This window comes from Salvelinus namaycush, chromosome 8, assembly GCF_016432855.1.
Source record: "Salvelinus namaycush isolate Seneca chromosome 8, SaNama_1.0, whole genome shotgun sequence".
NCBI classification, from domain to species: Eukaryota; Metazoa; Chordata; class Actinopteri; order Salmoniformes; family Salmonidae; genus Salvelinus; species Salvelinus namaycush.
In genome coordinates, this window is record NC_052314.1 from 36,372,272 (window position 1) to 36,382,934 (window position 10,663).

Sequence of the window (10,663 nt, forward strand, 5' to 3'; positions counted from 1 at the left end):
GTAACGAGGCTATATACAGGGGGTACTGGTACAGAGTCAATGTGCAGGGGAACAGGTTAGTCGAGGTAGTTTAGGTAATATGTATATGTAGGTAAAGTGACAATGCATAGATAATAAACAGAGAGTAGCAGCAGTGTAAACATGGGGGGGGGGGGGTCAATGCAAATAGTCCGGGTAGCCATTTGATTAGCTGTACAGGAGTCTTATGGCTTGGGGATAGAAGCTGTTAATTAAGAAGACTTTTGGACCTAGACTTGGTGCTCCGGCACCGCTTGCAGTACGGTAGCAGAGAGAACCGTCGATGACCAGGGTGGCGGGAGTCTTTGGCAATTTTTAGGGCTTTCCTCTGACACAGTCTGGTACAGAGGCCCTGGATGGCAGAAAGCTTGGCCCCAGTGATGTACTGGGCCAGATACACTACCCTCTGTAGTGCCTTGTGGTCAGAGGCCGAGCAGTTGCCATACCAGGCGGTGATGCAACCAGTCAGGATGCTCTCAATGGTGCAGCTGCAGAACCTTTTGAGGATCTGAGGACCCATGCCAAATTCTTTCAGTCTCCTGAGGGGGAATATCAAATCAAATCAAATTAATTTATATAGCCCTTCTTACATCAGCTGATATCTCAAAGTGCTGTACAGAAACCCAGCCTAAAATATGCGTTGTCGTGCCCTCTTCACGGCTGTCTTTGTGTGTTTGGACCATGATAGTTTGTTTATGATGTGGACACCAAGTAACTTGAAGCTCTCAACCTACTCCACTACAGCCCCGTCGATGAGAATGGTGGCGTGCTCGGCCCTCCTTTTCCTGTAGTCCACGATCATCTGCTTTGTCTTAAACACGTTGATGGAGAGGTTGTTATCCTGGCACCACACTGCCAGATCTCTGACCTCCTCCCTATAAGCTATCTCATCGTTGTCGGTGATTCAGCCTACCACTGTTGTGTCGTCGGCAAACTTAATGATGGTGTTGGAGTCGTGCTTGGCCATGCTGTCATGGGTGAACAGGGAGTACAGGAGGAGATTGAGCACGCACCCCTGAGGGGCCCCCGTGTTTTGAGGATCAGCGTGGCAGATGTGTTGTTGCCTACCCTTACCACCTGGGGCGGCCCGTCAGGAAGTCCAGGATCCATCCTTAGCTCAGTGATGAGTTTTGAGGGCACTATGGTGTTGAAAGCTGAGCTGTAGTCAATGAATAGCATTCTCACTTAGGTGTTCCATTTGTCCAGGTTGGAAAGGGCAGTGTGGAGTGCAATAGAGGTTGCGTCATCTGTGGATCTGTTGGGGCGGTATGCAAATTGGAGTGGGTCTAGGGTTTCTGGGATAATGGTGTTTCTGGTATATAAGTGCTCTTCAAAGCACTTCATGGCTACAGACGTGAGTGCTACGGGTCGGGAGTTATTTAGGCAGGTTACCTTGGTGTTCTTGGGCACAGGGACTATGGTGGTCTGCTTGAAACATGTTGGTAATACAGACTCGGTCAGGGACAGGTTGAAAATGTCAATGAAGTGACTTGCCAGTTGGTCAGCGCATGCTCAGAGTACACGTCCTGGTAATCCGTCTGGCCCTGCGGCCTTGTGTTTGTTGACATGTTTAAAGGTCTTACTCACATCGGCTTTGGAGAGCGTGATCACACAGTCATCCGGAACAGCTGTCTCATGCATGCTTCAGTGTTGCTTGCCTCGAAGCGCCAATAGAAGTCATTCAGCTCGTTTGGTAGGCTCGTGTCACTGGGCAGCTCGCGGCTGTGCTTCCCTTTGTAGTCCGTAATAGTCTGTCAGTCACTGACAGTCACTCAATTAGCCATGTCAGCTAACAATTCTTTGATTAGTAGTTAGTCTAGCCAGCTATCTAAACTTGTATTAATCATTGCTGAAAACCGACCGGGCACACAGGGCACGTGCCCAGGGGCCCTGACCTCCAGGAGGCCTCCATTGATTTTGTTAGTCATTCTCAATCAGATATCATATTTATGACAAGTCATTACACCCCATGGTAAATTGGGTAGAATAGCAGAAAACTTCCTTTAAATGGCAGCATATTCTCTACGCCCCGTGGCAAAATGTGTAGAATTCAGGGCTGCCGGAAAACATGTAGCAAGGTGGCATTTTGCCACAGCACTTTTCAATCAAGTGTGGCAGTGCCACACCACTTCTGATTTAGTTAAATAAAATATAGCGCCGCAAATCTTTTAAATGAGAGGCAAAGTGCAGTTTTTTTGACCGACTTGCCTCAGGATTTGTCGACTCGTGCACAATTTCTCTGTCCCTCACATCAGACTGTTGCTGCAGGCTCTTTGTGTGTCTTGACCAATCAGATTCATGGAAATCGCAGGTCGGGTGGGCCGGGCAATACTTTCGAAAGTATTCAGACCCCTTAACTTTTTCCATATTTTGTTACGTTACATTCTTATTCTAAAATGGATTAAATACATTTGTTTCCTCATCAATCTACACACAATACCCCATAATGACAAAGCAAAAACAGGTTTGATACATTTTTGCAGATTTATTAAAAATAAAAAAACAGAAACCTTATTTACATAAGTATTCAGACCCTATGCTAACTACAACCTGATTGGAGTCCACCTGTGGTAAATTAAATTGATTTGACATGATTTGGAAAGGCACACGTCTGTCTATATAAGGGCCCACAGTTGACAGTGCATGTCAGAGCAAAAACCAAGCCATGAGGTCGAAGGAATTGTCCGTTGAGCTCCGAGACAGGATTATGTCGAGACACAGATCTGGGGAAGGGTACAAAAAATTCTGCAGCATTGAAGGTCCCCAAGAACACAGTGGCATCCATCATTCTTCAATGGTAGAAGTTTGGAACCACCAAGACTCTTCCTAGAGCTGGCCGTCCGGCCAAACTGAGCAACTTTGAGATTTATTTTAAACTGCAAAACCCTTACGCACCACTGCACTTTGTATACCAGGGTTGGCTGGCCTTCTCTAGTCACTCGTAGGCTCAGTCACTGGTATACTTTTATTTACAAAGCCATTTTGGGTTTACTACCTTTTTATTTGGGCATTTTTATTGTTCAGAAATGTGGTGGGTACTCTCTTCGTTCACTGGACTTTATCCTGCTAACTGTTCCAAATGTCCGCACTGAATTTGGTAAAAGGGCTTTTATGTACTCTGCGCCATCATATTGGAACGCCTTACAAAATACTTTTAAACTGGAAAAACTTGCCCCGATCGGTATTTTTAAATCACTAATGAATGATCTTGAGACTGATTACATGACCTGTCAAATTTGCTGTTTTTGATTTTGTTATACTCTTGTGAATTCTATGGTTTTTACTAGATTACTTGTAGTTTTCCATGTTGTTTGTCTGTCATTTTTGTAATGACTTGGTACTGCCTATCTTGGCCAGGACGCTCTTGAAAAAGAGATTTTAAATCTCAATGAGCCCTTCCTGGTTAAATAAAGGTTTAATAAAAATAATAAAAACTGGGGGAGAAGAGCCTTGGTCAGAACCCGATAGTCACTCTGCCAGAGCTCCAGAGTTCCTCTGTGGAGATGGGAGAAGATTCCAGAAGGACAACTGTCTCTGCAGCACTATACCAATCAGGCCTTTATGGTAGAGTGGCCAGATGAAATCCACTCCTCAGTAAAAGGCACAGCCCGCTTGGAGTTTGCCAAAAGGCACCTAAAGTACTCTCAGACCATGAGAAACAAGATTCTCTGGTCTGATGAAACCAAGATTGAACTCTTTGGCCTGAATGCCAAGTGTCACGTCTGGAGGAAACCTGGCACCATCCCTACGGTGAAGCATGGTGGTGGCAACATCATGCTGTGGGGATGTTTTTCAGTGGCAGGGACTGGGAGACTAGTCAGGATCGAGGGAAAGATGAACGGAGAAAAGTACAGAGAGATCCTTGATGAAAACCTGCTCCAGAGTGCTCAGACTGGGGTGAAGGTTCACCTTCCAACAGGACAACGACCATAAGCACACAGCCAAGACAATGCAGGAGTGGCTTCAGGACAAGTCTCTGAATGTTTTTGAGTGGCCCAGCCAGAGCCCGGACTTGAACCCGATCGAACATCTCTGGAGAGACCTGAAAATAGCTGTGCAGCGACGCTCCCCATCCAACCTGACAGAGCTTTAGAGGATCTGCAGAGAAGAATGGGAGAAACTCCCCAAATACAGGTGTGATAAGCTTGTAGAGTCATACCCAAGAAGACTGTAGGCTGGAATCGCTGCCAAAAGTGCTTCAACAAAGTACTGAGTAAAGGGTCTGAATAATTATGTAAATGTTTATATTACAGTTTTTTATTTGTTTTTGCTTTGTCATTATGGGGTATTGTGTGTAGATTGATGAGGGGGGGAAAACAATGTAATCAATTTTAGAATAAGGCTGTAACATAACAAAATGTGGAAAAAGTCAAGGGGTCTGAATACTTTCTGAATGCACTGTAAGTATCTTAGATAAGTATTCAACCCCCTGAGTCAATACATGCTAGAATCACCTTTGGCAGAGATTACAGCTGTGAGTCTTTCTGGGTAAGTCTCCAAGAGCTTTGCACACCTGGATTGTACAATATTTCCACATGATCCTTTTAAATATTCTTCAAGCTCTTTCAAGTTGGTTGTTGACAGCCATTTACAAGTCTTGACATAGATTTTCAAGACAATTTAAGTCAAAACTGTGACTAGGCCACTCAGGAACATTTAATGTCATCTTGGTAAGCGGCTCCAGTGTATATATTGTCCTGCTGAAAGGTGCATTTGTCTCCCAGTATCTGTTGGAAAGCAGACTGAAGCAGTTTTTCCTCTAGGATTTCACCTGTGCTAAGCTCTATTCTGTTTCTTTTTATTCTAAAAATCTCCCTATTCCTTACCCATAACATAATTCAGCCACCACCATGCTTAAAAATATGAAGAGTGATACTCAGTGATGTGTTGGATTTGCCCCAAACATTTAACTTTTTATTAAATACATAAAGTAAATTTCTTTGCCACATTTTTTGCAGTTTTACTTTAGTGCCTTATTGCAAACAGGATGCATGTTTTGGAATATTTTTGTAATTGTATTAAAGTCACCACTGGCCTCATGCTGAAATTCCTCTGGCAACTAAGTTAAGACGTCTGTGTCTTTGTAGTGACCGGGTGTATTGATACAGCAACCAAAGTGTAATTAATAACTAACTGGTCTTTGTGGTTGAATCTGTGTTTGAAATTCACTGCTCGACTAAGGGCCCTTACAGATAATTGTATGTGTGGGGTACAGAGATGAGGTAACCAGTCAAATACATGTCAAACAGTATTATTTGTCCATCTGGACAAAAGAAACACCTATGTGAGAATGCTGTTCATTGACTACAGCTCAGCGTTCAATACCACAGTGCCCACAAAGCTCATCACTAAGCTAAGGACCCTGGGACTAAACACCTCCCTCTGCAACTGGATCCTGGACATCCTGACTGGCCTCCCCCATGTGGTAAGGGTAGGCAACCACACATCTGCCACGCTGATCCTCAACACTGGGGCCCCTCAGGGGTGTGTACTTTTCCCCCTCCTGTACTCCCTGGTTACCCACGACTGCGTGGCCAAGCACGACTCCAACACCATCATTAAGTTTGCTGATGACACAACAGTGTCCCCTGATCACCGGAGCTTTATGTAACCAGGTAGGCTAGTTGAGAACAAGTTCTCATTTACAACTGCGACCTGGCCAAGATAAAGCAAAGCAGTGCGACACAAACAACAACACAGAGTTACACATGGAATAAACAAACATACAGTCAATAATACAATAGAAAAGGTCTATATACAGTGTATGCAAATGAGGTAGGATAAAGGAGGTAAGGCAATAAAATAGGCCATAGTGGCGAAATAATTACAATATAGCAATTAAACTGGAGTGATAGAGGTGCAGAAGATGAGCGTGCAAGTAAAGATGCTGGGGTGCAAAGGAGCAAAATAAATAACAGTATGGGGGATGAGGCCGTTGGATGGGCTATTTACAGATGGGCTATGTACAGGTGCAGTGATCTGTTAGCTGCTCTGACAGCTGGTGCTTAAAGTTAGTGAGGGAGATATGAGTCTCCAGCTTCAGTGATTTCGCAGTTCGTTCCAGTCATTGGCAGCAGAGAACTGGAAGGAAAGGCGGCCAAATGAGGAATTGACTTTGGGGGTGACCAGTGAGATATACCTGCTGGAGCGCGTGCTACGGGTGGGTGCTGCTATGGTGACCAGTGAGCTGAGATAAGGCGGGGCTTCAACTAGCAAAAACGTATAGATGACCTGGAGCCAGTGGGTTTGGCGACGAATATGAAGCGAGGGTCAGCCAACGAAAGCGCACAGGTCGCAGTGGTGGGTGGTATATGGGGCTTTGGTGACAAAACGGATGTGATAGACTGCATCCAATTTGCTGAGTAGAGTGTTGGAGGCCATTTTGTAAATGACATCGCCGAAGTCAAGGATCGGTAGGATAGCCAGTTTTACGAGGGTATGTTTGGCAGCATGAGTGAAGGATGCTTTGTTGCGAAATAGGAAGGCTAAATTCTAGATTTAATTTTGGATTGGAGATGCTTAATGTGAGTCTGGAAGGAGAGTTTACAGTCTAGCCAGACACCTAGGTATTTGTAGTTGCCCACATATTCTAAGTCAGAACCGTCCAGAGTAGTGATGCTGGACGGGCGGGCAGGTGTGGTCAGCGATCAGTTGAAGAGCATGCATTTAGTTTTACTTGCATTTTACTTGCATTACTTGCATACTGGCATTGAAGCTCGTCTGGAGGTTAGTTATTAACATAGTGTCCAAAGAAGGGCCAGAAGTATACAAAACGGTGTCGTCTGCGTAGAGGTGGATCAGAGAATCACCAGCAGCAAGAGCGACATCATTGATGTATGCAGAGAAAAGAGTCAGCCCGAGAATTGAACCCTTTGGCACCCCCATAGAGACTGCCAGAGGTCCGGACAACAGGCCCTCTGATTTGACACACTGAACTGCCTGAGAAGTAGTTGGTGAACCAGGCGAGGCAGTCATTTGAGAAACCAAGGCTGTTGAGTCTGCCAATAAGAATGTGGTGATTGACAGAGTCGAAAGCCTTGGCCAGGTCAATGAATACAGCTGCACAGTATTGTCTCTTATCGATGGTGGTTATGATATCGTTTAGGTTATAATATCGTTTAGGACCTTGAGCATGGCTGAGGTGCACCCATGACCAGCTCGGAAACCAGATTGGCGGAGACGGTACGGTGGGATTCGAAATGGTCGGTGATCTGTTTGTTAACTTGGCTTTTGAAGACCTTAGAAAGGACAGATATAGGTCTGTAGCAGTTTGGGTCTAGAGTGTCTCCCCCTTTGGGGATCTCAGACAATACGAAAGAGAGGTTGAACAGTCTAGTAATAGGGGTTGCAACAATTTCTGCGGATCATTTTAGAAAGAGAGGGTCCAGATTGTCTAGCCCGGCTGATTTGTAGGGGTCCAGATTTTGCAGCTCTGTCAGAACATCAGCTATCTGGATTTGGGTGAAGGAGAAATGGGGAGGCTTGGGCAAGTTGCTGTGGGGGGTGCAGGGCTGTTGACCGGAGTAGGGGTAGCCAGGTGGAAGGCAAGGCCAGCCGTAGAAAAATGCTTATGAGACGATGAGACACCCTATAGGGAGGAGGTCAGAGACCTGGCAGTGTGGTGTCAGGAAAACAACCTTTCACTCAACGTCAACAAAACAAAGGAGATGATTGTGGAGAGGGTGGTGCGGTCTGCACAACGTATCATCGGGTGCAAAATACCTGCCCTCCAGGACACCTACAGCACCCGATGTCACAGGAAGGTCAAAAAGATCATCAAGGACAACAACCACCCAAGCCACTGCCTGTTCACCCCGCTACCATCCAGAAGGCGAGGTCAGTACAGGTGCATCAAAGCTGGGACCGAAAGACTTAAAAATAGCTTCTATCTCAAGGCCATGAGACTGTTAAACATCCATCACTAACACAGAAAGGCTGCTGCCTACATACAGACTTGAAATCATTGGCCACCCTCACAAATGGATCACTAGTCACTATTAATGCCACTTAATATAATGATATTTACACATCTTGCACTTCTCATCCCAGATGTATATACTGTATTTTATACCGTCTATTGCATCTCGTCTATGCCGGTCGGTCATGGCCCATCCATTATTTATATGTACATATTCTTATTCCATTCCTTTACTTAGATTTGTGTGTATTAGGTAGTTGTTGTGGAATTGTTAGATTACTTGTTATACACTGCTCAAAAAAATAAAGGGAACACTTAAACAACACAATGTAACTCCAAGTCAATCACACTTCTGTGAAATCAAACTGTCCACTTAGGAAGCAACACTGATTGACAATAAATTTCACATGCTGTTGTGCAAATGGAATAGACAAAAGGTGGAAATTATAGGCAATTAGCAAGACACCCCCAATAAAGGAGTGGTTCTGCAGGTGGTGACCACAGACCACTTCTCAGTTCCTATGCTTCCTGGCTGATGTTTTGGTCACTTTTGAATGCTGGCGGTGCTTTCACTCTAGTGGTAGCATGAGACGGAGTCTACAACCCACACAAGTGGCTCAGATAGTGCAGCTCATCCAGGATGGCACGTCAATGCGAGCTGTGGCAAGAAGGTTTGCTGGTTCTGTCAGCATAGTGTCCAGAGCATGGAGGCGCTACCAGGAGACAGGCCAGTACATCAGGAGACGTGGAGGAGGCCGTAGGAGGGCAACAACCCAGCAGCAGGACCGCTACCTCCGCCTTTGTGCAAGGAGGAGCACTGCCAGAGCCCTGCAAAATGACCTCCAGCAGGCCACAAATGTGCATGTGTCTGCTCAAACGGTCAGAAACAGACTCCATGAGGGTGGTATGAGGGCCCGACGTCCACAGGTGGGGGTTGTGCTTACAGCCCAACACCGTGCAGGACGTTTGGCATTTGCCAGAGAACACCAAGATTGGCAAATTCGCCACTGGCGCCCTGTGCTCTTCACAGATGAAAGCAGGTTCACACTGAGCACGTGACAGACGTGACAGTCTGGAGACGCCGTGGAGAACGTTCTGCTGCCTGCAACATCCTCCAGCATGACCGGTTTGGCGGTGGGTCAGTCATGGTGTGGGGTGGCATTTCTTTGGGGGGCCGCACAGCCCTCTATGGGCTCGCCAGAGGTAGCCTGACTGCCATTAGGTACCGAGATGAGATCCTCAGACCCCTTGTGAGATCATATGCTGGTGCGGTTGGCCTTGGGTTCCTCCTAATGCAAGACAATGCTAGACCTCATGTGGCTGGAGTGTGTCAGCAGTTCCTGCAAGAGGAAGGCATTGATGCTATGGACTGGCCCGCCCGTTCCCCAGACCTGAATCCAATTGAGCACATCTGGGACATCATGTCTCGCTCCATCCACCAACGTCTCGTTGCACCACAGACTGTCCAGGAGTTGGCGGATGCTTTAGTCCTGGTCTGGGAGGAGATCCCTCAGGAGACCATCCGCCACCTCATCAGGAGCATGCCCAGGCGTTGTAGGGAGGTCATACAGGCACGTGGAGGCCACACACACACTACTGAGCCTCATTTTGACTTGTTTTAAGGACATTACATCAAAGTTGGATCAGCCTGTAGTGTGGTTTTCCACTTTAATGTTGAGTGTGACTCCAAATCCAGACCTCCATGGGTTGATACATTTGATTTCCATTGATAATTTTTGTGTGATTTTGTTGTCAGCACATTGTCAGTATTTAATAAGAATATTTCATTCATTCAGATCTAGGATGTGTTATTTTAGTGTTCCTTTTATTTTTTTGAGCAGTGTATATTGCTGCACTGTCGGAACTAGAAGCACAAGCATTTCGCTACACTCGCAATAACATCTGCTAACCATGTGTATGTGACCAATAAACATTTATTTGATTTGAAATAGCTTTGTTATTGTTATTTTATTGTGTTTAAAAAAAAATTACTTTAGTTCATTTAGCAAATATTTTCTTAACTCTTTCTTGAACTGCATTGTTGGTTAAGGGCTTGTAAGTAAGCATTTCACGGTAAGGTCCACACCTGTTGTATTCGACTCATGTGACAAATACAATTTGATTCGAGTGGGTCCATGCAACTTACGTGACTTGTTAAGCACATTCTTACTCTTCAACGTATTTAGGCTTGCCATAACAAAGGGGTTGAATACTTACACTCATTTCAGCTTTTCATTTTTTATTAATTTGTAAAAATGTCTACAAACATAATTCCACTTTGATATTATTAGGTATTGTGTGTAGGCCAGTGACACAAAATCTCAATTTAATCTATTTTAATTTCAGGCTGTAACACAACAAAATGTGGAAAAAGTCAAGGGGTGTGAATACTTTCTGAAGGCACTGCAATTAGAATGGCTCTTGTCCCATCATAGCCCATATTAAACCTTTTTACAACTGATTAATCACATCATACCATATAAGGTCTGGAGTTTTACCTGGTTAGGTTATCAGATCAGGAAAAACAACTGGCCCCAGCAAAATAATTCACCACACCACTCTGGGACCTGTGGTGCCACCTCTGGTAGAATTGCAGGAAAGTAACTTCAGAACTAAAATGTGTCTCTCCACCGTGAAGTGGGGGGCCACTAAAATGTTTTGCTGCGAGGTGGGGGGCCCCCAAACTAAATCTCGCTTAGGGCCCCCAAAAGGCTAAAGCTGGCCCTG